We start from the raw sequence: 17,500 nt of genomic DNA on the forward strand, positions 1-17,500 counted from the left end.
AGTCTCGGAATGCTGCTAGCTCCCGTTTCGTTGCTTTCTTGACATCCACTTGAATTTGCAGCGAAAAAAGCGCCTGGTGGCGTGGGCCAAACACGACCGGTTGTTTCACGCCGACACGAGGTGGCGCCGAGGACACCCCGTTTCCGTTGCTTCACATGCCGTCATTGGCCTGTTAGCTCAGTTGGTCAGAGCGTGGTGCTAATAACGCCAAGGTCACGGGTTCGATCCCCTTACGGGCCACTGAGAGCTTTTTGGAGGTCTTTTCCTTCCTTCCCCGCGTTTGTGGCCAGACTTCGACATGCTACTGAAGACAGTGCTCTCTGTGCCGAAATAGCTCAGTTGGGAGAGCGTTAGACTGAAGTTCTGAAGGTTCCTGGTTCGATCCCGGGTTTCGGCAAAGCTTTGGCGTCTCCAAAGTAGAGTCTACTCAAGGAAGTGGTTGACGCTGCGTTTTCTCAAAGGTCACGCCAAAGCACTGCTGACCGCTGACTGGTCAAAGAAATGCGCGACACGGGACGTACTGCATAAACTTGTCCCTTTTAAATATCTGAGGTGAGAGCGCAGCGCTGTGCACCAGTGGCCCGTGTTTTCCCTCCATTGGATGAAATGTCAAGCCGCAAAACGCCCCCGCCAATTGAGGATTTGGAGACGTTCCTGTGCTTGCCGCTAAAAGGACGACAGGAGAGAGTGGCTTGTGTCGCGATGAAGATGACGACCAGCTGCATCGAGGGGGTGCTGTCTGCGTTGGGAGATAGACTGCAGAACGTGCAGCGGAGCTGTACTTTAGGGGAAACTGCCAAAAGACGAAAAAAAAGAAGACGGTATTGGACAATGCTGGCGTCTATCCCGCTACCTCTTGCATGATAAGCGAACGCCGTACCATTTCGGCAGTGCACCTTGGAGTCTCGGAATGCTGCTAGCTCCCGTTTCGTTGCTTTCTTGACATCCACTTGAATTTGCAGTGAAAAAAGCGCCTGGTGGCGTGGGCCAAACACGACCGGTTGTTTCACGCCGACACGAGGTGGCGCCGAGGACACCACGTTTCCGTTGCTTCTCAAGGCGTCATTGGCCTGTTAGCTCAGTTGGTCAGAGCGTGGTGCTAATAACGCCAAGGTCACGGGTTCGATCCCCTTACGGGCCACTGAGAGCTTTTTGGAGGTCTTTTCCTTCCTTCCCCGCGTTTGTGGCCAGGCTTCGCCATGCTACTGAAGACAGTGGTCTCTGTGCCGAAATAGCTCAGTTGGGAGAGCGTTAGACTGAAGATCTGAAGGTCACTGGTTCGATCCCGGGTTTCGGCAAAGCTTTGGCGTCTCCAAAGTAGAGTCTACTCAAGGAAGTGGTTGACGGTGCGTTTTCTCAAAGGTCACGCCAAAGCACTGCTGACTGCTGACTGGTCAAAGAAATGCGCGACACGGGACGTACTGCATAAACTTGTCCCTTTTAAATATCTGAGGTGAGAGCGCAGCGCTGTGCACCAGTGGCCCGTGTTTTCCCTCCATTGGATGAAATGTCAAGCCGCAAAACACCCCCGCCAATTGAGGATTTGGAGACGTTCCTGTGCTTGCCGCTAAAAGGACGACAGGAGAGAGTGGCTTGTGTCGCGATGAAGATGACGACCAGCTGCATCGAGGGGGTGCTGTCTGCGTTGGGAGATAGACTGCAGAACGTGCAGCGGAGCTGTACTTTAGGGGAAACTGCCAAAAGACGAAAAAAAAAGAAGACGGTATTGGACAATGCTGGCGTCTATCCCGCTACCTCTTGCATGATAAGCGAACGCCGTACCATTTCGGCAGTGCACCTTGGAGTCTCGGAATGCTGCTAGCTCCCGTTTCGTTGCTTTCTTGACATCCACTTGAATTTGCAGTGAAAAAAGCGCCTGGTGGCGTGGGCCAAACACGACCGGTTGTTTCACGCCGACACGAGGTGGCGCCGAGGACACCACGTTTCCGTTGCTTCTCAAGGCGTCATTGGCCTGTTAGCTCAGTTGGTCAGAGCGTGGTGCTAATAACGCCAAGGTCACGGGTTCGATCCCCTTACGGGCCATTGAGAGCTATTTGGAGGTCTTTTCCTTCCTTCACCGCGTTTGTGGCCAGGCTTCGCCATGCTACTGAAGACAGTGGTCTCTGTGCCGAAATAGCTCAGTTGGGAGAGCGTTAGACTGAAGATCTGAAGGTCACTGGTTCGATCCCGGGTTTCGGCAAAGCTTTGGCGTCTCCAAAGTAGAGTCTACTCAAGGAAGTGGTTGACGGTGCGTTTTCTCAAAGGTCACGCCAAAGCACTGCTGACCGCTGACTGGTCAAAGAAATGCGCGACACGGGACGTACTGCATAAACTTGTCCCTTTTAAATATCTGAGGTGAGAGCGCAGCGCTGTGCACCAGTGGCCCGTGTTTTCCCTCCATTGGATGAAATGTCAAGCCGCAAAACGCCCCCGCCGATTGAGGATTTGGAGACGTTCCTGTGCTTGCCGCTAAAAGGACGACAGGAGAGAGTGGCTTGTGTCGCCATGAAGATGACGACCAGCTGCATCGAGGGGGTGCTGTCTGCGTTGGGAGATAGACTGCAGAAAGTGCAGCGGAGCTGTACTTTAAGGGAAACTGCCAAAAGACGAAAAAGAAGAAGACGGTATTGGACAATGCTGACGTCTATCCCGCTACCTCTTGCATGATAAGCGAACGCCGTACCATTTCGGCAGTGCACCTTGGAGTCTCGGAATGCTGCTAGCTCCCGTTTCGTTGCTTTCTTGACATCCACTTGAATTTGCAGCGAAAAAAGCGCCTGGTGGCGTGGGCCAAACACGACCGGTTGTTTCACGCCGACACGAGGTGGCGCCGAGGACACCCCGTTTCCATTGCTTCACATGCCGTCATTGGCCTGTTAGCTCAGTTGGTCAGAGCGTGGTGCTAATAACGCCAAGGTCACGGGTTCGATCCCCTTACGGGCCACTGAGAGCTTTTTGGAGGTCTTTTCCTTCCTTCCCCGCGTTTGTGGCCAGACTTCGACATGCTACTGAAGACAGTGGTCTCTGTGCCGAAATAGCTCAGTTGGGAGAGCGTTAGACTGAAGTTCTGAAGGTCCCTGGTTCGATCCCGGGTTTCGGCAAAGCTTTGGCGTCTCCAAAGTAGAGTCTACTCAAGGAAGTGGTTGACGCTGCGTTTTCTCAAAGGTCACGCCAAAGCACTGCTGACCGCTGACTGGTCAAAGAAATGCGCGACACGGGACGTACTGCATAAACTTGTCCCTTTTAAATATCTGAGGTGAGAGCGCAGCGCTGTGCACCAGTGGCCCGTGTTTTCCCTCCATTGGATGAAATGTCAAGCCGCAAAACGCCCCCGCCAATTGAGGATTTGGAGACGTTCCTGTGCTTGCCGCTAAAAGGACGACAGGAGAGAGTGGCTTGTGTCGCGATGAAGATGACGACCAGCTGCATCGAGGGGGTGCTGTCTGCGTTGGGAGATAGACTGCAGAACGTGCAGCGGAGCTGTACTTTAGGGGAAACTGCCAAAAGACGAAAAAAAAAGAAGACGGTATTGGACAATGCTGGCGTCTATCCCGCTACCTCTTGCATGATAAGCGAACGCCGTACCATTTCGGCAGTGCACCTTGGAGTCTCGGAATGCTGCTAGCTCCCGTTTCGTTGCTTTCTTGACATCCACTTGAATTTGCAGTGAAAAAAGCGCCTGGTGGCGTGGGCCAAACACGACCGGTTGTTTCACGCCGACACGAGGTGGCGCCGAGGACACCACGTTTCCGTTGCTTCTCAAGGCGTCATTGGCCTGTTAGCTCAGTTGGTCAGAGCGTGGTGCTAATAACGCCAAGGTCACGGGTTCGATCCCCTTACGGGCCATTGAGAGCTTTTTGGAGGTCTTTTCCTTCCTTCCCCGTGTTTGTGGCCAGGCTTCGCCATGCTACTGAAGACAGTGGTCTCTGTGCCGAAATAGCTCAGTTGGGAGAGCGTTAGACTGAAGATCTGAAGGTCACTGGTTCGATCCCGGGTTTCGGCAAAGCTTTGGCGTCTCCAAAGTAGAGTCTACTCAAGGAAGTGGTTGACGGTGCGTTTTCTCAAAGGTCACGCCAAAGCACTGCTGACCGCTGACTGGTCAAAGAAATGCGCGACACGGGACGTACTGCATAAACTTGTCCCTTTTAAATATCTGAGGTGAGAGCGCAGCGCTGTGCACCAGTGGGCCGTGTTTTCCCTCCATTGGATGAAATGTCAAGCCGCAAAACGCCCCCGCCGATTGAGGATTTGGAGACGTTCCTGTGCTTGCCGCTAAAAGGACGACAGGAGAGAGTGGCTTGTGTCGCCATGAAGATGACGACCAGCTGCATCGAGGGGGTGCTGTCTGCGTTGGGAGATAGACTGCAGAAAGTGCAGCGGAGCTGTACTTTAAGGGAAACTGCCAAAAGACGAAAAAGAAGAAGACGGTATTGGACAATGCTGGCGTCTATCCCGCTACCTCTTGCATGATAAGCGAACGCCGTACCATTTCGGCAGTGCACCTTGGAGTCTCGGAATGCTGCTAGCTCCCGTTTCGTTGCTTTCTTGACATCCACTTGAATTTGCAGCGAAAAAAGCGCCTGGTGGCGTGGGCCAAACACGACCGGTTGTTTCACGCCGACACGAGGTGGCGCCGAGGACACCCCGTTTCCGTTGCTTCACATGCCGTCATTGGCCTGTTAGCTCAGTTGGTCAGAGCGTGGTGCTAATAACGCCAAGGTCACGGGTTCGATCCCCTTACGGGCCACTGAGAGCTTTTTGGAGGTCTTTTCCTTCCTTCCCCGCGTTTGTGGCCAGACTTCGACATGCTACTGAAGACAGTGGTCTCTGTGCCGAAATAGCTCAGTTGGGAGAGCGTTAGACTGAAGTTCTGAAGGTTCCTGGTTCGATCCCGGGTTTCGGCAAAGCTTTGGCGTCTCCAAAGTAGAGTCTACTCAAGGAAGTGGTTGACGCTGCGTTTTCTCAAAGGTCACGCCAAAGCACTGCTGACCGCTGACTGGTCAAAGAAATGCGCGACACGGGACGTACTGCATAAACTTGTCCCTTTTAAATATCTGAGGTGAGAGCGCAGCGCTGTGCACCAGTGGCCCGTGTTTTCCCTCCATTGGATGAAATGTCAAGCCGCAAAACGCCCCCGCCAATTGAGGATTTGGAGACGTTCCTGTGCTTGCCGCTAAAAGGACGACAGGAGAGAGTGGCTTGTGTCGCGATGAAGATGACGACCAGCTGCATCGAGGGGGTGCTGTCTGCGTTGGGAGATAGACTGCAGAACGTGCAGCGGAGCTGTACTTTAGGGGAAACTGCCAAAAGACGAAAAAAAAAGAAGACGGTATTGGACAATGCTGGCGTCTATCCCGCTACCTCTTGCATGATAAGCGAACGCCGTACCATTTCGGCAGTGCACCTTGGAGTCTCGGAATGCTGCTAGCTCCCGTTTCGTTGCTTTCTTGACATCCACTTGAATTTGCAGTGAAAAAAGCGCCTGGTGGCGTGGGCCAAACACGACCGGTTGTTTCACGCCGACACGAGGTGGCGCCGAGGACACCACGTTTCCGTTGCTTCTCAAGGCGTCATTGGCCTGTTAGCTCAGTTGGTCAGAGCGTGGTGCTAATAACGCCAAGGTCACGGGTTCGATCCCCTTACGGGCCATTGAGAGCTTTTTGGAGGTCTTTTCCTTCCTTCCCCGCGTTTGTGGCCAGGCTTCGCCATGCTACTGAAGACAGTGGTCTCTGTGCCGAAATAGCTCAGTTGGGAGAGCGTTAGACTGAAGATCTGAAGGTCACTGGTTCGATCCCGGGTTTCGGCAAAGCTTTGGCGTCTCCAAAGTAGAGTCTACTCAAGGAAGTGGTTGACGGTGCATTTTCTCAAAGGTCACGCCAAAGCACTGCTGACCGCTGACTGGTCAAAGAAATGCGCGACACGGGACGTACTGCATAAACTTGTCCCTTTTAAATATCTGAGGTGAGAGCGCAGCGCTGTGCACCAGTGGCCCGTGTTTTCCCTCCATTGGATGAAATGTCAAGCCGCAAAACACCCCCGCCAATTGAGGATTTGGAGACGTTCCTGTGCTTGCCGCTAAAAGGACGACAGGAGAGAGTGGCTTGTGTCGCGATGAAGATGACGACCAGCTGCATCGAGGGGGTGCTGTCTGCGTTGGGAGATAGACTGCAGAACGTGCAGCGGAGCTGTACTTTAGGGGAAACTGCCAAAAGACGAAAAAAAAAGAAGACGGTATTGGACAATGCTGGCGTCTATCCCGCTACCTCTTGCATGATAAGCGAACGCCGTACCATTTCGGCAGTGCACCTTGGAGTCTCGGAATGCTGCTAGCTCCCGTTTCGTTGCTTTCTTGACATCCACTTGAATTTGCAGTGAAAAAAGCGCCTGGTGGCGTGGGCCAAACACGACCGGTTGTTTCACGCCGACACGAGGTGGCGCCGAGGACACCACGTTTCCGTTGCTTCTCAAGGCGTCATTGGCCTGTTAGCTCAGTTGGTCAGAGCGTGGTGCTAATAACGCCAAGGTCACGGGTTCGATCCCCTTACGGGCCATTGAGAGCTATTTGGAGGTCTTTTCCTTCCTTCCCCGCGTTTGTGGCCAGGCTTCGCCATGCTACTGAAGACAGTGGTCTCTGTGCCGAAATAGCTCAGTTGGGAGAGCGTTAGACTGAAGATCTGAAGGTCACTGGTTCGATCCCGGGTTTCGGCAAAGCTTTGGCGTCTCCAAAGTTGAGTCTACTCAAGGAAGTGGTTGACGGTGCGTTTTCTCAAAGGTCACGCCAAAGCACTGCTGACCGCTGACTGGTCAAAGAAATGCGCGACACGGGACGTACTGCATAAACTTGTCCCTTTTAAATATCTGAGGTGAGAGCGCAGCGCTGTGCACCAGTGGCCCGTGTTTTCCCTCCATTGGATGAAATGTCAAGCCGCAAAACGCCCCCGCCGATTGAGGATTTGGAGACGTTCCTGTGCTTGCCGCTAAAAGGACGACAGGAGAGAGTGGCTTGTGTCGCCATGAAGATGACGACCAGCTGCATCGAGGGGGTGCTGTCTGCGTTGGGAGATAGACTGCAGAAAGTGCAGCGGAGCTGTACTTTAAGGGAAACTGCCAAAAGACGAAAAAGAAGAAGACGGTATTGGACAATGCTGGCGTCTATCCCGCTACCTCTTGCATGATAAGCGAACGCCGTACCATTTCGGCAGTGCACCTTGGAGTCTCGGAATGCTGCTAGCTCCCGTTTCGTTGCTTTCTTGACATCCACTTGAATTTGCAGCGAAAAAAGCGCCTGGTGGCGTGGGCCAAACACGACCGGTTGTTTCACGCCGACACGAGGTGGCGCCGAGGACACCCCGTTTCCGTTGCTTCACATGCCGTCATTGGCCTGTTAGCTCAGTTGGTCAGAGCGTGGTGCTAATAACGCCAAGGTCACGGGTTCGATCCCCTTACGGGCCACTGAGAGCTTTTTGGAGGTCTTTTCCTTCCTTCCCCGAGTTTGTGGCCAGGCTTCGACATGCTACTGAAGACAGTGGTCTCCGTGCCGAAATAGCTCAGTTGGGAGAGCGTTAGACTGAAGATCTAAAGGTCCCTGGTTCGATCCTGGGTTTCGGCAAAGCTTTGCCGTCTCCAAAGTAGAGTCTTCTCAAGGAAGTGGTTGACGGTGTGTTTTCTCAAAGGTCACGCCAAAGCACTGCTGACCGCTGACTGGTCAAAGAAATGCGCGACACGGGACGTACTGCATAAACTTGTCCCTTTTAAATATCTGAGGTGAGAGCGCAGCGCTGTGCACCAGTGGCCCATGTTTTCCCTCCATTGGATGAAATGTCAAGCCGCAAAACGCCCCCGCCGATTGAGGATTTGGAGACGTTCCTGTGCTTGCCGCTAAAAGGACGACAGGAGAGAGTGGCTTGTGTCGCGATGAAGATGACGACCAGCTGCATCGAGGGGGTGCTGTCTGCGTTGGGAAATAGACTGCAGAACGTGCAGCGGAGCTGTACTTTAGGGGAAACTGCCCAAAGACGAAAAAAAAAGAAGACGGTATTGGACAATGCTGGCGTCTATCCCGCTACCTCTTGCATGATAAGCGAACGCCGTACCATTTCGGCAGTGCACCTTGGAGTCTCGGAATGCTGCTAGCTCCCGTTTCGTTGCTTTCTTGACATTCACTTGAATTTGCAGCGAAAAAAGCGCCTGGTGGCGTGGGCCAAACACGACCGGTTGTTTCACGCCGACAGGAGGTGGCGCCGAGGACACCACGTTTCCGTTGCTTCACATGGCGTCATTGGCCTGTTAGCTCAGTTGGTCAGAGCGTGGTGCTAATAACGCCAAGGTCACGGGTTCGATCCCCTTACAGGCCATTGAGAGCTTTTTGGAGGTCTTTTCCGTCCTTCCCTGCGTTTGTGGCTAGGCTTCGACATGCTACTGAAGACAGAGATCTCCGTGCCGAAATAGCTCAGTTGGGAGAGCGTTAGACTGAAGATCTAAAGGTCCCTGGTTCGATCCCGGGTTTCGGCAAAGCTTTGGCGTCTCCAAAGTAGAGTCTACTCAAGGAAGTGGTTGACGGTGCGTTTTCTCAAAGGTCAAGCCGAAGCACTGCTGACCGCTGACTGGTCAAAGAAATGCGCGACACGGGACGTACTGCATAAACTTGTCCCTTTTAAATATCTGAGGTGAGAGCGCAGCGCTGTGCACCAGTGGCCCGTGTTTTCCCTCCATTGGATGAAATGTCAAGCCGCAAAACGCCCCCGCCGATTGAGGATTTGGAGACGTTCCTGTGCTTGCCGCTAAAAGGACGACAGGAGAGAGTGGCTTGTGTCGCCATGAAGATGACGACCAGCTGCATCGAGGGGGTGCTGTCTGCGTTGGGAGATAGACTGCAGAAAGTGCAGCGGAGCTGTACTTTAAGGGAAACTGCCAAAAGACGAAAAAGAAGAAGACGGTATTGGACAATGCTGGCGTCTATCCCGCTACCTCTTGCATGATAAGCGAACGCCGTACCATTTCGGCAGTGCACCTTGGAGTCTCGGAATGCTGCTAGATCCCGTTTCGTTGCTTTCTTGACATCCACTTGAATTTGCAGCGAAAAAAGCGCCTGGTGGCGTGGGCCAAACACGACCGGTTGTTTCACGCCGACACGAGGTGGCGCCGAGGACACCCCGTTTCCGTTGCTTCACATGCCGTCATTGGCCTGTTAGCTCAGTTGGTCAGAGCGTGGTGCTAATAACGCCAAGGTCACGGGTTCGATCCCCTTACGGGCCACTGAGAGCTTTTTGGAGGTCTTTTCCTTCCTTCCCCGCGTTTGTGGCCAGACTTCGACATGCTACTGAAGACAGTGGTCTCTTTGCCGAAATAGCTCAGTTGGGAGAGTGTTAGACTGAAGTTCTGAAGGTCCCTGGTTCGATCCCGGGTTTCGGCAAAGCTTTGGCGTCTCCAAAGTAGAGTCTACTCAAGGAAGTGGTTGACGCTGCGTTTTCTCAAAGGTCACGCCAAAGCACTGCTGACCCCTGACTGGTCAAAGAAATGCGCGACACGGGACGTACTGCATAAACTTGTCCCTTTTAAATATCTGAGGTGAGAGCGCAGCGCTGTGCACCAGTGGCCCGTGTTTTCCCTCCATTGGATGAAATGTCAAGCCGCAAAACGCCCCCGCCAATTGAGGATTTGGAGACGTTCCTGTGCTTGCCGCTAAAAGGACGACAGGAGAGAGTGGCTTGTGTCGCGATGAAGATGACGACCAGCTGCATCGAGGGGGTGCTGTCTGCGTTGGGAGATAGACTGCAGAACGTGCAGCGGAGCTGTACTTTAGGGGAAACTGCCAAAAGACGAAAAAAAAAGAAGACGGTATTGGACAATGCTGGCGTCTATCCCGCTACCTCTTGCATGATAAGCGAACGCCGTACCATTTCGGCAGTGCACCTTGGAGTCTCGGAATGCTGCTAGCTCCCGTTTCGTTGCTTTCTTGACATCCACTTGAATTTGCAGTGAAAAAAGCGCCTGGTGGCGTGGGCCAAACACGACCGGTTGTTTCACGCCGACACGAGGTGGCGCCGAGGACACCACGTTTCCGTTGCTTCTCAAGGCGTCATTGGCCTGTTAGCTCAGTTGGTCAGAGCGTGGTGCTAATAACGCCAAGGTCACGGGTTCGATCCCCTTACGGGCCATTGAGAGCTTTTTGGAGGTCTTTTCCTTCCTTCCCCGCGTTTGTGGCCAGGCTTCGCCATGCTACTGAAGACAGTGGTCTCTGTGCCGAAATAGCTCAGTTGGGAGAGCGTTAGACTGAAGATCTGAAGGTCACTGGTTCGATCCCGGGTTTCGGCAAAGCTTTGGCGTCTCCAAAGTAGAGTCTACTCAAGGAAGTGGTTGACGGTGCATTTTCTCAAAGGTCACGCCAAAGCACTGCTGACTGCTGACTGGTCAAAGAAATGCGCGACACGGGACGTACTGCATAAACTTGTCCCTTTTAAATATCTGAGGTGAGAGCGCAGCGCTGTGCACCAGTGGCCCGTGTTTTCCCTCCATTGGATGAAATGTCAAGCCGCAAAACGCCCCCGCCGATTGAGGATTTGGAGACGTTCCTGTGCTTGCCGCTAAAAGGACGACAGGAGAGAGTGGCTTGTGTCGCCATGAAGATGACGACCAGCTGCATCGAGGGGGTGCTGTCTGCGTTGGGAGATAGACTGCAGAAAGTGCAGCGGAGCTGTACTTTAAGGGAAACTGCCAAAAGACGAAAAAGAAGAAGACGGTATTGGACAATGCTGGCGTCTATCCCGCTACCTCTTGCATGATAAGCGAACGCCGTACCATTTCGGCAGTGCACCTTGGAGTCTCGGAATGCTGCTAGCTCCCGTTTCGTTGCTTTCTTGACATCCACTTGAATTTGCAGCGAAAAAAGCGCCTGGTGGCGTGGGCCAAACACGACCGGTTGTTTCACGCCGACACGAGGTGGCGCCGAGGACACCACGTTTCCGTTGCTTCTCAAGGCGTCATTGGCCTGTTAGCTCAGTTGGTCAGAGCGTGGTGCTAATAACGCCAAGGTCACGGGTTCGATCCCCTTACGGGCCATTGAGAGCTATTTGGAGGTCTTTTCCTTCCTTCCCCGCGTTTGTGGCCAGGCTTCGCCATGCTACTGAAGACAGTGGTCTCTGTGCCGAAATAGCTCAGTTGGGAGAGCGTTAGACTGAAGATCTGAAGGTCACTGGTTCGATCCCGGGTTTCGGCAAAGCTTTGGCGTCTCCGAAGTTGAGTCTACTCAAGGAAGTGGTTGACGGTGCGTTTTCTCAAAGGTCACGCCAAAGCACTGCTGACCGCTGACTGGTCAAAGAAATGCGCGACACGGGACGTACTGCGTAAACTTGTCCCTTTTAAATATCTGAGGTGAGAGCGCAGCGCTGTGCACCAGTGGCCCGTGTTTTCCCTCCATTGGATGAAATGTCAAGCCGCAAAACGCCCCCGCCGATTGAGGATTTGGAGACGTTCCTGTGCTTGCCGCTAAAAGGACGACAGGAGAGAGTGGCTTGTGTCGCCATGAAGATGACGACCAGCTGCATCGAGGGGGTGCTGTCTGCGTTGGGAGATAGACTGCAGAAAGTGCAGCGGAGCTGTACTTTAAGGGAAACTGCCAAAAGACGAAAAAGAAGAAGACGGTATTGGACAATGCTGGCGTCTATCCCGCTACCTCTTGCATGATAAGCGAACGCCGTACCATTTCGGCAGTGCACCTTGGAGTCTCGGAATGCTGCTAGCTCCCGTTTCGTTGCTTTCTTGACATCCACTTGAATTTGCAGCGAAAAAAGCGCCTGGTGGCGTGGGCCAAACACGACCGGTTGTTTCACGCCGACACGAGGTGGCGCCGAGGACACCCCGTTTCCGTTGCTTCACATGCCGTCATTGGCCTGTTAGCTCAGTTGGTCAGAGCGTGGTGCTAATAACGCCAAGGTCACGGGTTCGATCCCCTTACGGGCCACTGAGAGCTTTTTGGAGGTATTTTCCTTCCTTCCCCGCGTTTGTGACCAGGCTTCGACATGCTACTGAAGACAGAGGAGTCTCTGCCGAAATAGCTCAGTTGGGAGAGCGTTAGACTGAAGATCTAAAGGTCCCTGGTTCTATCCCGGGTTTCGGCAAAGCTTTGCCGTCTCCAAAGTAGAGTCTACTCAAGGAAGTGGTTGACGGTGTGTTTTCTCAAAGGTCACGCCAAAGCACTGCTGACCGCTGACTGGTCAAAGAAATGCGCGACACGGGACGTACTGCATAAACTTGTCCCTTTTAAATATCTGAGGTGAGAGCGCAGCGCTGTGCACCAGTGGCCCGTGTTTTCCCTCCATTGGATGAAATGTCAAGCCGCAGAACGCCCCCGCCGATTGAGGATTTGGAGACGTTCCTGTGCTTGCCGCTAAAAGGACGACAGGAGAGAGTGGCTTGTGTCGCGATGAAGATGACGACCAGCTGCATCGAGGGGGTGCTGTCTGCGTTGGGAGATAGACTGCAGAACGTGCAGCGGAGCTGTACTTTAGGGGAAACTGCCAAAAGACGAAAAAAAAAGAAGACGGTATTGGACAATGCTGGCGTCTATCCCGCTACCTCTTGCATGATAAGCGAACGCCGTACCATTTCGGCAGTGCACCTTGGAGTCTCGGAATGCTGCTAGCTCCCGTTTCGTTGCGTTCTTGACATCCACTTGAATTTGCAGCGAAAAAAGCGCCTGGTGGCGTGGGCCAAACACGACCGGTTGTTTCACGCCGACACGAGGTGGCGCCGAGGACACCACGTTTCCGTTGCTTCACAAGGCGTCATTGGCCTGTTACCTCAGTTGGTCAGAGCGTGGTGCTAATAAAGCCAAGGTCACGGGTTCGATCCCCTTACGGGCCACTGAGAGCTTTTTGGAGGTCTTTTCCTTCCTTCCCCATGTTTGTGGCCAGGCTTCGACATGCTACTGAAGACAGAGGTCTCTGTGCCGAAATAGCTCAGTTGGGAGAGCGTTAGACTGAAGATCTAAAGGTCCCTGGTCCGATCCCGGGTTTCGGCAAAGCTTTGCCGTCTCCAAAGTAGAGTCTACTCAAGGAAGTGGTTGACGGTGTGTTTTCTCAAAGGTCACGCCAAAGCACTGCTGACCGCTGACTGGTCAAAGAAATGCGCAACACGGGACGTACTGCATAAACTTGTCCCTTTTAAATATCTGAGGTGAGAGCGCAGCGCTGTGCACCAGTGGCCCGTGTTTTCCCTCCATTGGATGAAATGTCAAGCCGCAAAACGCCCCCGCCGATTGAGGATTTGGAGACGTTCCTGTGCTTGCCGCTAAAAGGACGACAGGAGAGAGTGGCTTGTGTCGCGATGAAGATGACGACCAGCTGCATCGAGGGGGTGCTGTCTGCGTTGGGAGATAGACTGCAGAACGTGCAGTGGAGCTGTACTTTAGGGGAAACTGCCAATAGACGAAAAAGAAGAAGACGGTATTGGTGAATGCTGGCGTCTATCCCGCTACCTCTAGCATGATAAGCGAACGCCGTACCATTTCGTCAGTGCACCTTGGAGTCTCGGAATGCTGCTAGCTCCCGTTTCGTTGCGTTCTTGACATCCACTTGAATTTGCAGCGAAAAAAGCGCCTGGTGGCGTGGGCCAAACACGACCGGTTGTTTCACGCCGACACGAGGTGGCGCCGAGGACACCACGTTTCCGTTGCTTCTCAAGGCGTCATTGGCCTGTTAGCTCAGTTGGTCAGAGCGTGGTGCTAATAACGCCAAGGTCACGGGTTCGATCCCCTTACGGGCCATTGAGAGCTATTTGGAGGTCTTTTCCTTCCTTCCCCGCGTTTGTGGCCAGGCTTCGCCATGCTACTGAAGACAGTGGTCTCTGTGCCGAAATAGCTCAGTTGGGAGAGCGTTAGACTGAAGATCTGAAGGTCACTGGTTCGATCCCGGGTTTCGGCAAAGCTTTGGCGTCTCCAAAGTAGAGTCTACTCAAGGAAGTGGTTGACGGTGCGTTTTCTCAAAGGTCACGCCAAAGCACTGCTGACCGCTGACTGGTCAAAGAAATGCGCGACACGGGACGTACTGCATAAACTTGTCCCTTTTAAATATCTGAGGTGAGAGCGCAGCGCTGTGCACCAGTGGCCCGTGTTTTCCCTCCATTGGATGAAATGTCAAGCCGCAAAACGCCCCCGCCGATTGAGGATTTGGAGACGTTCCTGTGCTTGCCGCTAAAAGGACGACAGGAGAGAGTGGCTTGTGTCGCCATGAAGATGACGACCAGCTGCATCGAGGGGGTGCTGTCTGCGTTGGGAGATAGACTGCAGAAAGTGCAGCGGAGCTGTACTTTAAGGGAAACTGCCAAAAGACGAAAAAGAAGAAGACGGTATTGGACAATGCTGGCGTCTATCCCGCTACCTCTTGCATGATAAGCGAACGCCGTACCATTTCGGCAGTGCACCTTGGAGTCTCGGAATGCTGCTAGCTCCCGTTTCGTTGCTTTCTTGACATCCACTTGAATTTGCAGCGAAAAAAGCGCCTGGTGGCGTGGGCCAAACACGACCGGTTGTTTCACGCCGACACGAGGTGGCGCCGAGGACACCCCGTTTCCGTTGCTTCACATGCCGTCATTGGCCTGTTAGCTCAGTTGGTCAGAGCGTGGTGCTAATAACGCCAAGGTCACGGGTTCGATCCCCTTACGGGCCACTGAGAGCTTTTTGGAGGTCTTTTCCTTCCTTCCCCGAGTTTGTGGCCAGGCTTCGACATGCTACTGAAGACAGTGGTCTCCGTGCCGAAATAGCTCAGTTGGGAGAGCGTTAGACTGAAGATCTAAAGGTCCCTGGTTCGATCCTGGGTTTCGGCAAAGCTTTGCCGTCTCCAAAGTAGAGTCTTCTCAAGGAAGTGGTTGACGGTGTGTTTTCTCAAAGGTCACGCCAAAGCACTGCTGACCGCTGACTGGTCAAAGAAATGCGCGACACGGGACGTACTGCATAAACGTGTCCCTTTTAAATATCTGAGGTGAGAGCGCAGCGCTGTGCACCAGTGGCCCATGTTTTCCCTCCATTGGATGAAATGTCAAGCCGCAAAACGCCCCCGCCGATTGAGGATTTGGAGACGTTCCTGTGCTTGCCGCTAAAAGGACGACAGGAGAGAGTGGCTTGTGTCGCGATGAAGATGACGACCAGCTGCATCGAGGGGGTGCTGTCTGCGTTGGGAAATAGACTGCAGAACGTGCAGCGGAGCTGTACTTTAGGGGAAACTGCCCAAAGACGAAAAAAAAAGAAGACGGTATTGGACAATGCTGGCGTCTATCCCGCTACCTCTTGCATGATAAGCGAACGCCGTACCATTTCGGCAGTGCACCTTGGAGTCTCGGAATGCTGCTAGCTCCCGTTTCGTTGCTTTCTTGACATTCACTTGAATTTGCAGCGAAAAAAGCGCCTGGTGGCGTGGGCCAAACACGACCGGTTGTTTCACGCCGACAGGAGGTGGCGCCGAGGACACCACGTTTCCGTTGCTTCACATGGCGTCATTGGCCTGTTAGCTCAGTTGGTCAGAGCGTGGTGCTAATAACGCCAAGGTCACGGGTTCGATCCCCTTACAGGCCATTGAGAGCTTTTTGGAGGTCTTTTCCGTCCTTCCCTGCGTTTGTGGCTAGGCTTCGACATGCTACTGAAGACAGAGATCTCCGTGCCGAACAAGCTCAGTTGGGAGAGCGTTAGACTGAAGATCTAAAGGTCCCTGGTTCGATCCCGGGTTTCGGCAAAGCTTTGGCGTCTCCAAAGTAGAGTCTACTCAAGGAAGTGGTTGACGGTGCGTTTTCTCAAAGGTCAAGCCGAAGCACTGCTGACCGCTGACTGGTCAAAGAAATGCGCGACACGGGACGTACTGCATAAACTTGTCCCTTTTAAATATCTGAGGTGAGAGCGCAGCGCTGTGCACCAGTGGCCCGTGTTTTCCCTCCATTGGATGAAATGTCAAGCCGCAAAACGCCCCCGCCGATTGAGGATTTGGAGACGTTCCTGTGCTTGCCGCTAAAAGGACGACAGGAGAGAGTGGCTTGTGTCGCCATGAAGATGACGACCAGCTGCATCGAGGGGGTGCTGTCTGCGTTGGGAGATAGACTGCAGAAAGTGCAGCGGAGCTGTACTTTAAGGGAAACTGCCAAAAGACGAAAAAGAAGAAGACGGTATTGGACAATGCTGGCGTCTATCCCGCTACCTCTTGCATGATAAGCGAACGCCGTACCATTTCGGCAGTGCACCTTGGAGTCTCGGAATGCTGCTAGCTCCCGTTTCGTTGCTTTCTTGACATCCACTTGAATTTGCAGCGAAAAAAGCGCCTGGTGGCGTGGGCCAAACACGACCGGTTGTTTCACGCCGACACGAGGTGGCGCCGAGGACACCCCGTTTCCGTTGCTTCACATGCCGTCATTGGCCTGTTAGCTCAGTTGGTCAGAGCGTGGTGCTAATAACGCCAAGGTCACGGGTTCGATCCCCTTACGGGCCACTGAGAGCTTTTTGGAGGTCTTTTCCTTCCTTCCCCGCGTTTGTGGCCAGACTTCGACATGCTACTGAAGACAGTGGTCTCTGTGCCGAAATAGCTCAGTTGGGAGAGTGTTAGACTGAAGTTCTGAAGGTCCCTGGTTCGATCCCGGGTTTCGGCAAAGCTTTGGCGTCTCCAAAGTAGAGTCTACTCAAGGAAGTGGTTGACGCTGCGTTTTCTCAAAGGTCACGCCAAAGCACTGCTGACCCCTGACTGGTCAAAGAAATGCGCGACACGGGACGTACTGCATAAACTTGTCCCTTTTAAATATCTGAGGTGAGAGCGCAGCGCTGTGCACCAGTGGCCCGTGTTTTCCCTCCATTGGATGAAATGTCAAGCCGCAAAACGCCCCCGCCAATTGAGGATTTGGAGACGTTCCTGTGCTTGCCGCTAAAAGGACGACAGGAGAGAGTGGCTTGTGTCGCGATGAAGATGACGACCAGCTGCATCGAGGGGGTGCTGTCTGCGTTGGGAGATAGACTGCAGAACGTGCAGCGGAGCTGTACTTTAGGGGAAACTGCCAAAAGACGAAAAAAAAAGAAGACGGTATTGGACAATGCTGGCGTCTATCCCGCTACCTCTTGCATGATAAGCGAACGCCGTACCATTTCGGCAGTGCACCTTGGAGTCTCGGAATGCTGCTAGCTCCCGTTTCGTTGCTTTCTTGACATCCACTTGAATTTGCAGTGAAAAAAGCGCCTGGTGGCGTGGGCCAAACACGACCGGTTGTTTCACGCCGACACGAGGTGGCGCCGAGGACACCACGTTTCCGTTGCTTCTCAAGGCGTCATTGGCCTGTTAGCTCAGTTGGTCAGAGCGTGGTGCTAATAACGCCAAGGTCACGGGTTCGATCCCCTTACGGGCCATTGAGAGCTTTTTGGAGGTCTTTTCCTTCCTTCCCCGCGTTTGTGGCCAGGCTTCGCCATGCTACTGAAGACAGTGGTCTCTGTGCCGAAATAGCTCAGTTGGGAGAGCGTTAGACTGAAGATCTGAAGGTC

At 53.5% G+C, this 17,500-nt stretch overlaps 38 non-coding genes across 38 annotated transcripts in view; all 38 read left to right on the forward strand.

Annotated features, from left to right (window-relative positions):
* Positions 1-166: 166 nt before the first annotated feature.
* Positions 167-240, forward strand: trnai-aau (transfer RNA isoleucine (anticodon AAU)). The gene has a single exon. It is a non-coding gene; the product is annotated as a tRNA-Ile (tRNA).
* Positions 241-324: 84 nt separating this feature from the next.
* On the forward strand, positions 325-397 carry trnaf-gaa (transfer RNA phenylalanine (anticodon GAA)). The gene has a single exon. It is a non-coding gene; the product is annotated as a tRNA-Phe (tRNA).
* Positions 398-1,067: 670 nt separating this feature from the next.
* On the forward strand, positions 1,068-1,141 carry trnai-aau (transfer RNA isoleucine (anticodon AAU)). The gene has a single exon. It is a non-coding gene; the product is annotated as a tRNA-Ile (tRNA).
* An 84-nt stretch (positions 1,142-1,225) lies between these two features.
* Positions 1,226-1,298, forward strand: trnaf-gaa (transfer RNA phenylalanine (anticodon GAA)). The gene has a single exon. It is a non-coding gene; the product is annotated as a tRNA-Phe (tRNA).
* Positions 1,299-1,969: 671 nt separating this feature from the next.
* Positions 1,970-2,043, forward strand: trnai-aau (transfer RNA isoleucine (anticodon AAU)). Its single transcript has one exon. It is a non-coding gene; the product is annotated as a tRNA-Ile (tRNA).
* Positions 2,044-2,127: 84 nt separating this feature from the next.
* On the forward strand, positions 2,128-2,200 carry trnaf-gaa (transfer RNA phenylalanine (anticodon GAA)). The gene has a single exon. It is a non-coding gene; the product is annotated as a tRNA-Phe (tRNA).
* A 670-nt stretch (positions 2,201-2,870) lies between these two features.
* trnai-aau (transfer RNA isoleucine (anticodon AAU)) lies at positions 2,871-2,944 on the forward strand. Its single transcript has one exon. It is a non-coding gene; the product is annotated as a tRNA-Ile (tRNA).
* An 84-nt stretch (positions 2,945-3,028) lies between these two features.
* Positions 3,029-3,101, forward strand: trnaf-gaa (transfer RNA phenylalanine (anticodon GAA)). Its single transcript has one exon. It is a non-coding gene; the product is annotated as a tRNA-Phe (tRNA).
* Positions 3,102-3,772: 671 nt separating this feature from the next.
* Positions 3,773-3,846, forward strand: trnai-aau (transfer RNA isoleucine (anticodon AAU)). The gene has a single exon. It is a non-coding gene; the product is annotated as a tRNA-Ile (tRNA).
* Positions 3,847-3,930: 84 nt separating this feature from the next.
* On the forward strand, positions 3,931-4,003 carry trnaf-gaa (transfer RNA phenylalanine (anticodon GAA)). Its single transcript has one exon. It is a non-coding gene; the product is annotated as a tRNA-Phe (tRNA).
* A 670-nt stretch (positions 4,004-4,673) lies between these two features.
* trnai-aau (transfer RNA isoleucine (anticodon AAU)) lies at positions 4,674-4,747 on the forward strand. Its single transcript has one exon. It is a non-coding gene; the product is annotated as a tRNA-Ile (tRNA).
* An 84-nt stretch (positions 4,748-4,831) lies between these two features.
* On the forward strand, positions 4,832-4,904 carry trnaf-gaa (transfer RNA phenylalanine (anticodon GAA)). The gene has a single exon. It is a non-coding gene; the product is annotated as a tRNA-Phe (tRNA).
* A 671-nt stretch (positions 4,905-5,575) lies between these two features.
* trnai-aau (transfer RNA isoleucine (anticodon AAU)) lies at positions 5,576-5,649 on the forward strand. Its single transcript has one exon. It is a non-coding gene; the product is annotated as a tRNA-Ile (tRNA).
* Positions 5,650-5,733: 84 nt separating this feature from the next.
* trnaf-gaa (transfer RNA phenylalanine (anticodon GAA)) lies at positions 5,734-5,806 on the forward strand. Its single transcript has one exon. It is a non-coding gene; the product is annotated as a tRNA-Phe (tRNA).
* Positions 5,807-6,477: 671 nt separating this feature from the next.
* On the forward strand, positions 6,478-6,551 carry trnai-aau (transfer RNA isoleucine (anticodon AAU)). Its single transcript has one exon. It is a non-coding gene; the product is annotated as a tRNA-Ile (tRNA).
* An 84-nt stretch (positions 6,552-6,635) lies between these two features.
* trnaf-gaa (transfer RNA phenylalanine (anticodon GAA)) lies at positions 6,636-6,708 on the forward strand. The gene has a single exon. It is a non-coding gene; the product is annotated as a tRNA-Phe (tRNA).
* A 670-nt stretch (positions 6,709-7,378) lies between these two features.
* Positions 7,379-7,452, forward strand: trnai-aau (transfer RNA isoleucine (anticodon AAU)). The gene has a single exon. It is a non-coding gene; the product is annotated as a tRNA-Ile (tRNA).
* Positions 7,453-7,536: 84 nt separating this feature from the next.
* On the forward strand, positions 7,537-7,609 carry trnaf-gaa (transfer RNA phenylalanine (anticodon GAA)). Its single transcript has one exon. It is a non-coding gene; the product is annotated as a tRNA-Phe (tRNA).
* A 671-nt stretch (positions 7,610-8,280) lies between these two features.
* trnai-aau (transfer RNA isoleucine (anticodon AAU)) lies at positions 8,281-8,354 on the forward strand. Its single transcript has one exon. It is a non-coding gene; the product is annotated as a tRNA-Ile (tRNA).
* Positions 8,355-8,438: 84 nt separating this feature from the next.
* trnaf-gaa (transfer RNA phenylalanine (anticodon GAA)) lies at positions 8,439-8,511 on the forward strand. The gene has a single exon. It is a non-coding gene; the product is annotated as a tRNA-Phe (tRNA).
* Positions 8,512-9,181: 670 nt separating this feature from the next.
* trnai-aau (transfer RNA isoleucine (anticodon AAU)) lies at positions 9,182-9,255 on the forward strand. Its single transcript has one exon. It is a non-coding gene; the product is annotated as a tRNA-Ile (tRNA).
* Positions 9,256-9,339: 84 nt separating this feature from the next.
* trnaf-gaa (transfer RNA phenylalanine (anticodon GAA)) lies at positions 9,340-9,412 on the forward strand. Its single transcript has one exon. It is a non-coding gene; the product is annotated as a tRNA-Phe (tRNA).
* A 671-nt stretch (positions 9,413-10,083) lies between these two features.
* trnai-aau (transfer RNA isoleucine (anticodon AAU)) lies at positions 10,084-10,157 on the forward strand. Its single transcript has one exon. It is a non-coding gene; the product is annotated as a tRNA-Ile (tRNA).
* An 84-nt stretch (positions 10,158-10,241) lies between these two features.
* trnaf-gaa (transfer RNA phenylalanine (anticodon GAA)) lies at positions 10,242-10,314 on the forward strand. Its single transcript has one exon. It is a non-coding gene; the product is annotated as a tRNA-Phe (tRNA).
* A 670-nt stretch (positions 10,315-10,984) lies between these two features.
* On the forward strand, positions 10,985-11,058 carry trnai-aau (transfer RNA isoleucine (anticodon AAU)). Its single transcript has one exon. It is a non-coding gene; the product is annotated as a tRNA-Ile (tRNA).
* An 84-nt stretch (positions 11,059-11,142) lies between these two features.
* Positions 11,143-11,215, forward strand: trnaf-gaa (transfer RNA phenylalanine (anticodon GAA)). The gene has a single exon. It is a non-coding gene; the product is annotated as a tRNA-Phe (tRNA).
* A 670-nt stretch (positions 11,216-11,885) lies between these two features.
* trnai-aau (transfer RNA isoleucine (anticodon AAU)) lies at positions 11,886-11,959 on the forward strand. The gene has a single exon. It is a non-coding gene; the product is annotated as a tRNA-Ile (tRNA).
* An 84-nt stretch (positions 11,960-12,043) lies between these two features.
* Positions 12,044-12,116, forward strand: trnaf-gaa (transfer RNA phenylalanine (anticodon GAA)). The gene has a single exon. It is a non-coding gene; the product is annotated as a tRNA-Phe (tRNA).
* Positions 12,117-12,945: 829 nt separating this feature from the next.
* On the forward strand, positions 12,946-13,018 carry trnaf-gaa (transfer RNA phenylalanine (anticodon GAA)). The gene has a single exon. It is a non-coding gene; the product is annotated as a tRNA-Phe (tRNA).
* A 670-nt stretch (positions 13,019-13,688) lies between these two features.
* trnai-aau (transfer RNA isoleucine (anticodon AAU)) lies at positions 13,689-13,762 on the forward strand. Its single transcript has one exon. It is a non-coding gene; the product is annotated as a tRNA-Ile (tRNA).
* An 84-nt stretch (positions 13,763-13,846) lies between these two features.
* Positions 13,847-13,919, forward strand: trnaf-gaa (transfer RNA phenylalanine (anticodon GAA)). Its single transcript has one exon. It is a non-coding gene; the product is annotated as a tRNA-Phe (tRNA).
* Positions 13,920-14,589: 670 nt separating this feature from the next.
* On the forward strand, positions 14,590-14,663 carry trnai-aau (transfer RNA isoleucine (anticodon AAU)). The gene has a single exon. It is a non-coding gene; the product is annotated as a tRNA-Ile (tRNA).
* Positions 14,664-14,747: 84 nt separating this feature from the next.
* trnaf-gaa (transfer RNA phenylalanine (anticodon GAA)) lies at positions 14,748-14,820 on the forward strand. Its single transcript has one exon. It is a non-coding gene; the product is annotated as a tRNA-Phe (tRNA).
* A 671-nt stretch (positions 14,821-15,491) lies between these two features.
* trnai-aau (transfer RNA isoleucine (anticodon AAU)) lies at positions 15,492-15,565 on the forward strand. Its single transcript has one exon. It is a non-coding gene; the product is annotated as a tRNA-Ile (tRNA).
* An 827-nt stretch (positions 15,566-16,392) lies between these two features.
* trnai-aau (transfer RNA isoleucine (anticodon AAU)) lies at positions 16,393-16,466 on the forward strand. Its single transcript has one exon. It is a non-coding gene; the product is annotated as a tRNA-Ile (tRNA).
* An 84-nt stretch (positions 16,467-16,550) lies between these two features.
* Positions 16,551-16,623, forward strand: trnaf-gaa (transfer RNA phenylalanine (anticodon GAA)). The gene has a single exon. It is a non-coding gene; the product is annotated as a tRNA-Phe (tRNA).
* Positions 16,624-17,294: 671 nt separating this feature from the next.
* trnai-aau (transfer RNA isoleucine (anticodon AAU)) lies at positions 17,295-17,368 on the forward strand. Its single transcript has one exon. It is a non-coding gene; the product is annotated as a tRNA-Ile (tRNA).
* Positions 17,369-17,452: 84 nt separating this feature from the next.
* The window catches only part of trnaf-gaa (transfer RNA phenylalanine (anticodon GAA)), a 73-nt gene continuing 25 nt past the window's right edge, over positions 17,453-17,500 (forward strand). Inside the window, exon 1 of the tRNA in view lies at positions 17,453-17,500. This exon is cut by the window's right edge and continues 25 nt beyond it. This is a non-coding gene — a tRNA (tRNA-Phe).

The sequence above is a fragment of the Osmerus mordax genome, chromosome 17 (assembly GCF_038355195.1).
Source record: "Osmerus mordax isolate fOsmMor3 chromosome 17, fOsmMor3.pri, whole genome shotgun sequence".
Classification (NCBI taxonomy): domain Eukaryota; kingdom Metazoa; phylum Chordata; class Actinopteri; order Osmeriformes; family Osmeridae; genus Osmerus; species Osmerus mordax.